The sequence below is a fragment of the Malurus melanocephalus genome, unplaced genomic scaffold (assembly GCF_030028575.1).
Source record: "Malurus melanocephalus ecotype Western Australia unplaced genomic scaffold, MMel_1.1 scaffold_527, whole genome shotgun sequence".
Lineage (NCBI taxonomy): Eukaryota > Metazoa > Chordata > Aves > Passeriformes > Maluridae > Malurus > Malurus melanocephalus.
This window is the reverse complement of record NW_026623759.1, coordinates 375804-387283: the sequence shown is the minus strand read 5'-3', so window position 1 is coordinate 387283 and position 11480 is coordinate 375804. Positions and strand designations below refer to the sequence as shown.

Genomic DNA, 11480 nt, shown 5'->3' with positions numbered 1-11480 from the left:
TTTTTTTTTTTTTTTTTTTTTTTTTTTTTTTTTTTTTTTTTTTTTTTTTTTTTTTTTTTTTTTTTTTTTTTAATTTTTTTTTTTGTTCTCACTTCACCTCTCCCTGCTAGAAACCGTCCCTGCTTTCATGCTGGAGGTGGCTGATTTTAGCAGCAGGAGAGGAAATTTCGGAGCCAGGGCTCTTCAAATGGAGCCACCAAATCTTTCCGAGGTTAATTGATTCTCTGAGCATGAGGACACAGCTTCCAAAAGCGCGCTCAGTGGCGTGAACTGCTCCTCTAAAACTCCCCGTGCTGCCAGCAAATGCCTGGAAATGCTTCCCAGCTCCTSACAATGAAATCTGACAGCCCCAGGACAACAAACAGCCACGGATCCGTCACACGCTGTCATTCAAAAGGGCAGGAAGTGGGAAATTGTAAAATCACACAATAGTTTGGGATGGAAAGGAACTTAAAATCATCTCATCCCGCCCCTGCTATGGGCAGGGACACCTTCCACCATCCCAGGGTGCTCCAAACCCTGTCCAACCTGGCCTTGGACACCTCCAAGAAAAGGTGTTGCCCTTTTCAACTTAGAAATGAAATTGGAGATTGTTTTAACACAGGAGGGGATATAAAAGTGGGGCTTTGTTGGAGAAGCCATGGAAGAATATCCACAAAAAAATCCCACAGGGGTGAATGGAGTTTGATAGGTTTTAGGAAATTAATAATTGATAAAAAGCACCAATTAGGAGGACAAGGGGTGATGTGATTCCCCCCAGGTCAAACCCTTTCTCTGCAGCCCCCCACCCTCAGTCCCAGCTGTGTTTCTTTATGAAAATGGGTCTCAAARAACTCTTGGTTCTCAGGAAGAGCCAGGATGGGATGGGGGCTTTGTGCCCCCCTGGGGGTTTGGAGATCTGGAATGGGTTTTGTTTTCCAGCTGGAGAAAAGGGCAGAGAAAAGTCCTGTGAAGGTTACAAATGTATAAAAGGAAAAAGGCAAAAATCATTGCAGCATCACAGGATGGAGCAGCCACGGCTTCTCTGGGAAAATCATGGGGAGAAGGATGAGCAAAGGCAGCAGAGGCTCCAGATTTTTATCTCTGTCCAGAAATATCCCACCCTGAGCAGCAGCAGAGCCTCCAACATCCTCAGAGGAGCAAACACCTTCACTCCCACCCTGTGCTTTGCTGGACTTTCCAGAGCTCTTCCATCCAGGCTGGGAGCTTTCTAAACCTTTTTTTTTTCCCAAGGAAATCTGTGTTTGTGTCCGACTCAGGACCCTCCTCGTGTCCCTGAGTGATCACCCCCATTCTCTCCCTGGTTTTGTCCCCAGCTCTGCAGGGCTGAAAGGGCTGGAACAGAGTTCAGAGCCTTCCCCTGCCCAACAACAACCCCAGCTGCCTGAAAATAAAACTCTGGAGCTCATCAAGCAGCTCTGACCACTGAGGGTGCTTAATAAAGATTACTTTGCTACAGCKCTGCTCGCCTGAGGCATCATTTGCTCCTAATGAGAGGCTCCGTGGGATTTAAAGGCACGAGGGAAGAGCAGGATTTCAAGCACGGCTGATAAAAATGAGGTTTCTGCTCTAAAACCTGAGTTTTGGRAAGCTCAGAGCCCTCTCCTATCCTGGTGATGCTCCTTAAATCAGGAAGATCATGGGATTTCTGAGTGTTGCTGGAAGGATGAAGTTCATCCCAGTGAAACAACGCCAAAAAAWTCCACTGACATGGATGGAAATGCAATGGATGATAAATATTGAAGGCCTGCAGCTGCCAGGCTCTCTCGGGGTGTGGAATAAAACATCTGAAATGCCAAAGACAAAAAGCAGAATGGACTTGAGGCTGGAAAAATGGGAATAAGGACGAGTGGGGGCAGCTGAGCACGACCAGGAAACCTCTCAGCAGGGGGAGGAAAGGGGAGAACGGGGCCATCCTGTCCTGGTGGGGTTTTTGTGGGTCAGACCCATTGCAAAGTGCAGTGRGGGAGATGCTGAGCACACAAACACACCCCAAAACACAGATCCTGTGGGGTCCTGCGCACCCCAAAGGCTGTGGGGCGGGGTTGGGAGAGGATGGATCCTGTAAGGAATGAGATCCTCAGCCAAAGCCACATCACAGCTTCCCAGCCTTCACTGCCCCCCTGGGCTTGGCAAGGAGATCACAGAGTTTGGAGCTCCTGTGGGATGGATGAGCCTCGGGCTGCAGCTCAGGATTCAGCCTGGCCTGYACCTCCACCGTAGGAAACAGGAATAATTACAGAGGGCAGTGATCAGCACTCCCTGCAGCAAGGCTGGGGACACAGAGCCCTTTCCTCACCTTCTTCCAGCCCTAAACTCCCCCTGAACACAATTCCAGCTGCAGGAGGTATGAGAACCTCTGTCAGGGTGCTGGACAAGCACAGGAAAAGAGATAAAAATGCAGGATGGGCTGAGCTCTGCCTGCAGCCAGCTTTATCAGCCCTTCTGACAGCAACCAGGCTACCAAAAATGTCGTATTTACTGCAGACAGAGTCCTTTGAACAGAAAAGGGCATAATCCAGGTGGGTTATGCAGAGCCTGGGCTGGAATTTGATCCTGGATTCCTGAATCCCACTGAGCCTCCCAACCCACCAAGGACTCGGAGCTGATTCTGCTCTCAAAACTGAAAAAGAATGAAAACTCACAAATCCTCCAAGTGAAGAAGATGCTCTGAAACCGCAGAGTTGCATAACCAAGAGGAAAATCAGACCACATCAATCCCTCCTKGYGSTTTTGTCCCTTGTACCAGGTGCCCSTCTGAGCAGGGACYGTCACATCCAGGCTCAGACCTCCAGCAGCCAAGAGCAGAGCTCCAAAAATGTTGAGAGAGGATCAGGWTCTCCCCTCCACGGGCGATCTGGGAAGCATCTGGAACAGTTCTGCTCAAAAACTGCCCTCCAGGAACAACATGGGACACCCAGTGTGTCACCTTCAACTCAGCAGAAGGTGGCACTCACTTTTTTATCATCCCATCCCAGGAAAAAAAAAACAAAAAAAACACCTTGAACAAAGCTCAAGCCACGTCTACAGCAGCAAATAAAATCCTTGTGAAAGCACAAAGCACTCCTGAGCCAAGGATCTCTGCTGTGGCTCTGTTTTACAGGGTGATGGCACAGCTGCTCCTTCCCCTCCATCCCATCCCTGCCCCTCCACGGGCTGAGCTCTCCCCTCAGCACATTAAAACCCRGTTTATTTAATAAGGCAGTGCTCTAACAAGGGTAATCCACTGATGATTTCACTCATTTAAACCCTATTTTATCTCGACCAAGTAGACTTATTTCCATTTAACAATCTTAATTCTTTTAGCACTTCCCAGCTCCCAAATTGGCTTCGACAGCAGCATTGACATTCAGCCATCACTTTCACGTGGAGCTGCATTTAGTCTCTCCAAGCCCCTACAGCGTCTGGAGGTTCACGAGGAGTTCATTAGTGATGTTTTTGGGAAAGGAGCCGTCCCTCCCTGCAGTCTCCTGACATCTCCAGCCCTCATCTGGCAGGGATGGAGTCAGGGCTGAGCTGTTTCTGTGCTCAGAGCTCTCCCATCTCCATCTCTCTGCATTCCCTGGGCTCTGAGCTCTCCTTCAGACAGGATCTTCCCCTTCTGCTGCTTCCCAGACTGTCCCCATTGCTCTTCTCCGCAAAGGACACCCCAAAGAAAGGCTCTGGGCTGCGATGCCACCCTAACATGGCACAATCCTCTTGTATGATTGTCCAGTGATAAAATGCCCTGTTTTCCCTACCTGCTCACAGCCTTTTCTGCCATGGGTTGTGCCCGGGGTTCTTCTCTCCCTCCAGTGCTTTTCACAGCTGCCATCCCACAAAAAAAAAGCCGATTTTACTCTTTCAGATCCTTCCATCCTTCCCTTTTCCCTCAGCATTTTTTATTCCAGCAATTTTGATCTCAGGAGGAAGAGGAGCACAGAGGGAAGGGCAAGACCCACCCCTTCCCCTGCTCAGTCAGCACTCGCTCTCCACTCCTGGGATTGGGATTTCTCCAAGGGCTGTGTGTCCCTAACACCTGGATCTGGAGAGTGGGAGCTGCTGGATCCCAGCCAGGACAATTTGGGATTTTTCAGGGTTGGTGTGGCACGGAGCCAGCAGCGCTGAGCTCAGAGGGGCACTCGAGAGAAGTGCCCAAAGCGCCTCTCCTGGGAAAGCTGCCCAGGACAAGGACAGGGGAAGGTGCCAGGAGTGACAGAGCAGGAGGAGCAAACCCTCAGCAGGGTTTGGAGCACAAAAAAAACCCTTCCCTGCCCTCCCAGGGTGGGGATCACAGCTCTGCTCCCACAGGCTGGAACTGGGGTGGCTTTTTGTCTTYCTGCTCTCCCCACCCTTCCCAGGAAGGTTCTAACGGCTCCCAGGGAACAAATTCAGCTTTATCTCAGCTCACCTGGAGGAAATTGGGCCTCTACTCCAAATCTGCAAGGCTCTCCTCCCCATCACTGCCTGAACAGGACCTTCAAATCCCATCATGGTCACCACAGACCTTCAGCTCCCTAAAACCAGGGCGTTTTTCAGCCAGAGGTGCCCCATCCTCTGGAGCCTTTCCCAGAATTGTCCTGCCTGCATGGAGGATTTAACCAGATTTTCTCACTCCACCCAGCTCCTCATTCTCCTGCTCACTTCAGATGGTTCTTAGCACACAAGTTAATTGCTCTGTGGGGAGGAACAGATCTGGAGCTCAAAGCGTCACCGAGGCTGGCACGAAGCTTCCAGGTGCCCCTGGCTGCCAAGGCAGCTGCTCAGCGGGGCGGTGACGCTCACCCCAGCACGGCTCTGGGGATGAAATTGAATCCAGCCCTGCAGGGAAGTGAAATCCATCCTYCCTGCTGCCCACACGCATAGCCAGGGGCGAGGGGCTGGGCAGGAATCCGTAATGCAGCCTCATGCACAATCCCATCTCACGCCACACTGGAGCTCTCTGCAGAAATTCCAGCTTTGCTGAATTTGGCTCCGAGTTGGAATTCATTTTGSCAGCTGTTTAGGCAGGGAACCAAGGATCTTTCATTCATGTAATTGACTTTTTTATTCATATATATATATGAAAAAATAATGAAAGAAATTGCAGAGTAGCTCATGCTATCAGTAGCTTTCTCTGTGTGAAGCAGAAAGATTTGTATTAAAAGTGGCTCAGCAGCTAAATACACAAAGTGCTGCCCAGGGGCAGGAACAGTATTTAGATATAAAACAAGTTACATGACTCTCAGATCCTGATCCTTGGCTCCGGGAGAATGTTTAATATTCAGGAACAAATGTAAAAAGCCAGACCTTTGATGCAAAATTCTGCACATGCACCTATCCGTGCCTGTCCTCTGTCACCCCGCCACAGCGCGGAGGAGATAAACGCGACCTTTCCGCTGACCGACCCCTCTCTGCATGGCTCCTCTGCTGAAATTTCCCTTTTCCTGCTGAATTAGCACCTGTTTCCATCCCAGCCACCTTCCAGGGCCACGCAGGACAGGGCAGCAGCTGCTGCTGTGCCCAGGGGCACCCCAGCTCCTGCCGCACTGGTGGCGAAATGGCTTTCGATAAACAAGAGGGCGAAGAAATAGAACGTTGATTTGCTGCTTAAGTAACGTGGCTCTTTTCCATAACTACCAGCCGGTTTCCCCATCCAGCTGCTCTGCACGGAGAGATCTATATCTCTATAATATGTGTGTGGATGTATAATGAATCAAAACAAAGCTTAGAGGCCTCCTGGGGTGGATAATATAACCTGCCTCTCGGACATTAATGAATAGGAAGAGATCAGGAAAAATAACTCCGCCACCGAGGTGCAAAAGATGGAAAGAGACGATCTGTCTGGATGAATCCRCGTCCCTCCTCGCTCCATGCCCTGTGGCACTGATCTAAAATATAAATCTGCTTATTATTTATTATTCATATTATTATAGCGCTGGATTCCTCTGCTGGAGACCGGCAGCTCATTACGTTTTATGTGGCAAAATCGCAGCCTGGAGAGGGGCATGGAGCCCTCCCACACCAGGCAAGGGGCACTGGGATCTGCCCAATGCCATGGGCACCTTCCCCTCACCCTGCTCTGCACCAAAACCCTCTTTTTTTTTTTTTCTGAATTTCCCCACAGGATGAGGCTGAGTTGATTTTTAARCCAAACGCATCCAATCCCGATCAAATAAAATTCACGCAAAAACCTCTACGGTGGAGGGAGCCACCAATACCCACCTTGTTGGTACCCAGCCCTGCCCATCTGCCAGACAGGCCCCTCTCAGTGCTGAGAACCAAAGTCAAACCAAGCAGGGGTGCAGGATTTCTGTCCCCCAGGATTTCTGTCCCCCAGGATTCACCCACGGCTCACCCCGGTTCCCGCTCGGAAGCGCTCGCGTTCCTCCCGCAGTTTTCTCTCACACTTCCATGGTGCTAATGAGATCCTGCCTCTGCAGGCTGCGAGGCTGCTGAGCTCAGCCCCAGGAAAATCTGCATCCACGGGTTTGGTGGGGATGGAGTGCAAATCTCCCACCCTGCGCTCACCACCAGCCGCAGCTGAGCTTCAACGCCCTGCCCTGGGGTCCTGCACCAAAATCTTTCAAGAGAACACCTCAACCAGATCATTCCAGAGAAAAACAGGTTAAATGAATGACTGCAGCAGTCACCAGACCCTCTCTGAGCAGTTTCAGTTGCCTTTTCCTGAGTAAAACCATCTCATTGTATCTTGGAGTAGCCTCCGTGGCAGAGCTGTCTTAACAAGATCACTGAGGATAGGGAGGGTAAAGGAAATGGGGCAGTGGTGAATAGTGGAGAACGGCAAAGAATCCRAGGATAAAATCTGCCCAGAGAAGCTGTGACTGCCCCTGGATGTGTCCAAGGCCAGGTTGGATGAGGCTTGGAACAACCAGACCCARTGGAAGATGTCCCTGTCCATGGCAGAGGGGTTGGAACTGGGTGATCTTTGAGGTCCTTCCAACCCAAAGCATTTGGGATTTGCTCTCAGTCTAAATGAGGCTTTGCTGAAGGGCCTGGCATCCATACAGGCGGTTTTTTAAAAAAGAAATATTTATGCACATAACTCAAAAAGCATAAATAAGACATCACTYCCCTAGAAGAATAATCAGAACAAAATTAACAGGGCCGACAGCAAATGAATATTGTATTTTCTCTACCTCTCACCACTCCACAGCAGCAAATGATAAATCACTGTGAATCCACTTTAATGAACKTAACCAGGTCTTTTTAATATTGTGGAAAATATCAATATTGTATCCCAATAACTGCACCCTCCTCCCAGCCCACTCCCCAAGCCAGGCTGGGATTAAACCCCAATCCTAATGACGAGGGGAAAGGTTTTCCAGCAACAGCACCACCATGTGAGCCCTGCAGATTGTTCCTGTGCTCTGAGCTGAGCACAACAGCCTGGCTGGGTTCAAAGCCAGGCTTARGCCATTCCTCTGCTGGGGAACAGCAAATCCACAGCCACGTTATCCCAGATCCATCAATATCATCCTTCAAAGGGTTTGGATGAGGCAGAGCTGCTCGAGGAAAGGGGTTTGTGCTTTGTGTGTGTTAAATGTTCCCAGCAGGAGGGAGAAGAGGAGTTTCAAGCTGTGTGAGCCAGCTGCAAACAGGAGATGGGGAGCTGGGGATGGYACAAAACCTGTCACAAACCCACTGCAGTCAAAGGCACAGCTGGGCTTCCCCCATCATCTCAGCCCTGCACCTGGGAGGAAGGGTTTGGTACCTGCTGCCATCAGCATCCTTCTTCCACCAGCACACAGAAGATGCCTAAGGATTTTAATTTCTGTATTTTCCATGTCTCTGTAACCCTGAGATTCAGTGTTTAACTCCAGACTCCACAGACAGTGCTGAGCTCCTGCTCTCCCATTTTTACACAAAACAATTYCTCTGCAGCCCCARAYTCAAGGACACCTCCCTGGGCCAGGCCCCAAGAGATGGAAAGAACAGAGAATTGGGGGAGCCAAGTTGGAGTTTTTGACTGCATTGGCTGCAGCTGCAATTGGAGGATTCAGCCCCGATTTTGTGCAAATGGACAAAAGTGAGAAAGGGTGAAAAAGCCGTGAGCCATTGTCCATTGTGGGTGCAGCCCCTGGCTGGGCTGGGACTGCCCTGRATGGYCCTGAAGGCCCTGCAAKAACAGAACTGCTYTGGATTCTCTCRATTCTGTCTGAGCTCTGCTTTAGGTGAGCCAGATTTAGGCATCACAGGATTTAGGCTGCACCTTCATCATCAGAGCCACCAGCACCCTTTAAAATGTTAATGCTGCCCTGTGGGATCCTCCCTGCAGCGCCTGCAGGAGAATTCTGTGTCCTGAAGGAGCTGAGCTCAACTCTCTCCATTCCGCTGCCGTCATCACTCATTTTCTCCTCAAGTTTTTAACGCTCRTTTTTAACCTGTCTCAGTCCTGCGGTTCAGACGCTCTTGTGGACAAACTGCACCCACCAGGGCACCTTTACTGAATGGAAAAGGTGGCTGAGGACATGCTGAACACCTCAGGAGGGTGATTGCAGGAGATCCAGAACTGTAGGAACGATGCTGTGCTACCCACRGYCGTGMCGGAGGGATGGGCTRGGAATAAAGGAGCACCATAAAACCRTGAGAATGCAGGAAAAGCTCCAGCCTGCCTCTTTCCACCTCCTTCAGCACAAACAGACAAATTCCAGGGGTTTTCCACAGCTCCACGTGCTCTGGGGTGMCCCAGGAATGTTTTCTTGCYGTGAAAAGCCRGATTGGGATTGTTCAGCCTGGAGGAGAAAAGCTTTGGGGTGAGCAAATTGTAGCGTTGCAGCACCTGAAGGAGCTGCAGGAAAGATTGACAAGGGTTTGGAGTGACAGAACAAGGGGGAATGGTTTCAAATTGACAGAGAGCAGGTTTGGATGGGATATTGGGAAGGAATTGCKCCCTGTGAGGGTGGGGAGGCCCTGGAATAGAATTCCCAGAGAAGCTGTGGCTGCTCCTGGATCCCTGRAAGGGTYCAAGGCCAGGCTGGATGGAATTTTKAGCAATCTGGGATGGTGGGAGGAGGATTTTTGAGGTCCCTTCCAACCCAAACCATTCMCTGATTCTGTGATTTTGCACTCAGAGCAGGCACGGGAGATTCACAGCCCTTCAGGCGCTCCAGAATTCTGGAATCACGCCTAGAACCAAGGACAAACACCCCAGAGTGACACCCCCAGCACCAGTTTGTGCTCCAGAGCTCCATGAACCCAAACTGCTTCCCTGGTGGATGAAACCACGGAGCACTGGGATGGCAAGGACAGCTCCAGAGCTGGACCAGGAGGGCACAAACAGTTTAAGGCTGAAGAAACAGGTTTGCACTGATGGATTTTTTCCTTCCGCTGTGTATCAGGGAGAGAAATAGAGCATTCAGCAGCCTTCAGGTGCTCCTCCAGAGCCAGAGACCCGGGGAAGGTCACCCTGGAGCCCACGTTCTGCTTAGTCCCTCGCACAGATGATCCCTCTCTAGCTCACTGCAATGCAACGCTGGCTGTGGGTCCTGGCCAGCCCAGCAGAAATTCACTGTCAGCTCAGAGGTGAAGCAATCTGCTGCCTCTGAACCCCACSGGGGGATGGCAGGGCCAAAATCCACCCCAAACCCCCCAAAAAAGCAGCAGCAGGGAAGCTCAGAGCTCGGCTTACAAGCCAAATGCCCCTGACTCAGCAGCACCGTGTTTGCTCCTGCCTGCAAGCCAAGAGCTGCAGGAAAATCTCTTTTTGGCATTGGAGAACTCRCCCTGACATTGCCCAGCTCACCTCCCATTACCCACCACATCCCTGTGCATTCCAGCAGCCTTTTATCAGATGGTTTCCAGGATTGTTTTAAACGTTTGTTCGCATTTTCTTTGAATATTTAAATGTTGTTGCCGGGCTGTTTTTCCTTCCCCGCGCAGAGCGTTGATTTATGTTGCCAGATACCAGATCTCCCTGCCTTGCCAAAAGCACGCATTTGGGAATGATTTCAGGGCTGCTGGTAATATTTTCTCCCCTCTTTTTATCCCGCACTTTTATTTTTATGAACTTTTTTGTTGGAGGCGCCGTAAAAACCAAACCGCGGCTTGAAGAAACAACGCTCGTCAAACCCCCCCCGACCGAACCGAGCTGGGAGGCAGCTGCTCTTCCCACCTGCAAACTGCTGCACAGATTTTGAGTTTCCAGTCCTTAAAAGCTTAAAAGCACAGTCCCAAGTCTCAAACACCTTCTCTTTTCACCCAGGAGGGGTGGGTAACAAGCAGATGCCAAGTTTTCAGCTCTGTGCTGTTGAGGATCTCCCCTTTTTTGGGGGATTTGTTCCCCAAACCTCACAGTGCTCCCCCCAAAGAAGGATTTTGATGATAATTCACTTTCCATCCCTTCCACTTTTTGCTGGCTCGAGTGGAGGATGTGCCCATGGAGGTGAAATTCAGGCAGCAGGGCCGGGACGGCRCTCCACGTGAATCACAAACGCCRGGGCCATAAAACACCCGGCCACCCYTGCCAGGCTCCTGCCAGCTCACAGCCTCCCTGCCCATATTTCCTCAGCTGCTTCACGCTCCACTAGCAGAGGGGAGAAGTAATTTTGCTTCAAGTGTGTCACCTGTGGAAGCTGCAAAATGGGGACAGGAATGGATGAGCCGCTTATCCACAACAAATAGTTAATAAAGGCAGMGGCTGGCTCCGCAGGGAGCAGCCAGGGGAGGCAGCTTCCTTCCCAAACAACAGAGAAAAGTGTCAATACTTGGAGGAGAGTTTCATTATCGGGTTTCTGGATGCATTTCTGCTCCCTAATCCGCGCAGGCTGCCAGGGAAAATGATGGTGCCTCTGGCTGAGCGCTGTTTGATAYGGCCAAAAGGAGSCTGAGCTCATGGGGTTTCCTTAAAWTGGGGTGGTTTTGGGGTTATCAGAGTTCTTGTGGCACACCTGGATTTGGGCTCCAACCCTTTGCTCATCGACGGAGGACAAATACATTTGTGACAGAGAAATATTTAATTTTATGGGGAGTTTTGGAGAGGGGGTTGGACAGGGCTGGGGGCAGTTTAGCTCCTCAGTGAGGCTTTAAATTTACACAGAAGAGCAAACTGAACACCGTGAAAGTCAACACAAACATGWAAAATTCACCATGAACTGCATCTCATTTACAAGAGGAAGGAGAGAACATTCCCAAAATTGAGGAAGGACTTCAGCAAGTRTGTCYRYTCATYATAAACTGCATTTCATTTACAAAAGGAAGGAGAGAACAAATTTCAGGGACGAGCTCAGCAAGTGTGTCCACTCATCATAAACTGCATTTCAYTTACAAGAGGAAGGAGAACATTCCCACAATTTAGGGAGAAACTCAGTGTGTAAACTCATCCCAAACTGCATTTCATTTTTTTTTATAAAAGCAAAGAGAACATTCCCAAAATTCAGGGAGGACCTCAGCAAGTGTGTCCATTCATCATAAACTGCATTTCATTTACAAAAGGAAAGAGCATTGCCAAAATTCAGAGATGAGCTCAGTGTGTCAAACTCATCATAAACTGCATTTCATTT

General features: G+C 50.0%; 1 protein-coding gene across 1 annotated transcript in view; it reads right to left on the bottom strand.

The window, feature by feature from the left end:
• Positions 1-11480, bottom strand: part of LOC130582842 (glutamate receptor ionotropic, kainate 4-like) — a gene marked incomplete at its 3' end in the record, with an annotated part of 88636 nt that overhangs the window by 76508 nt on the left and 648 nt on the right. The gene's annotated exons all lie outside the window — the stretch shown is intronic.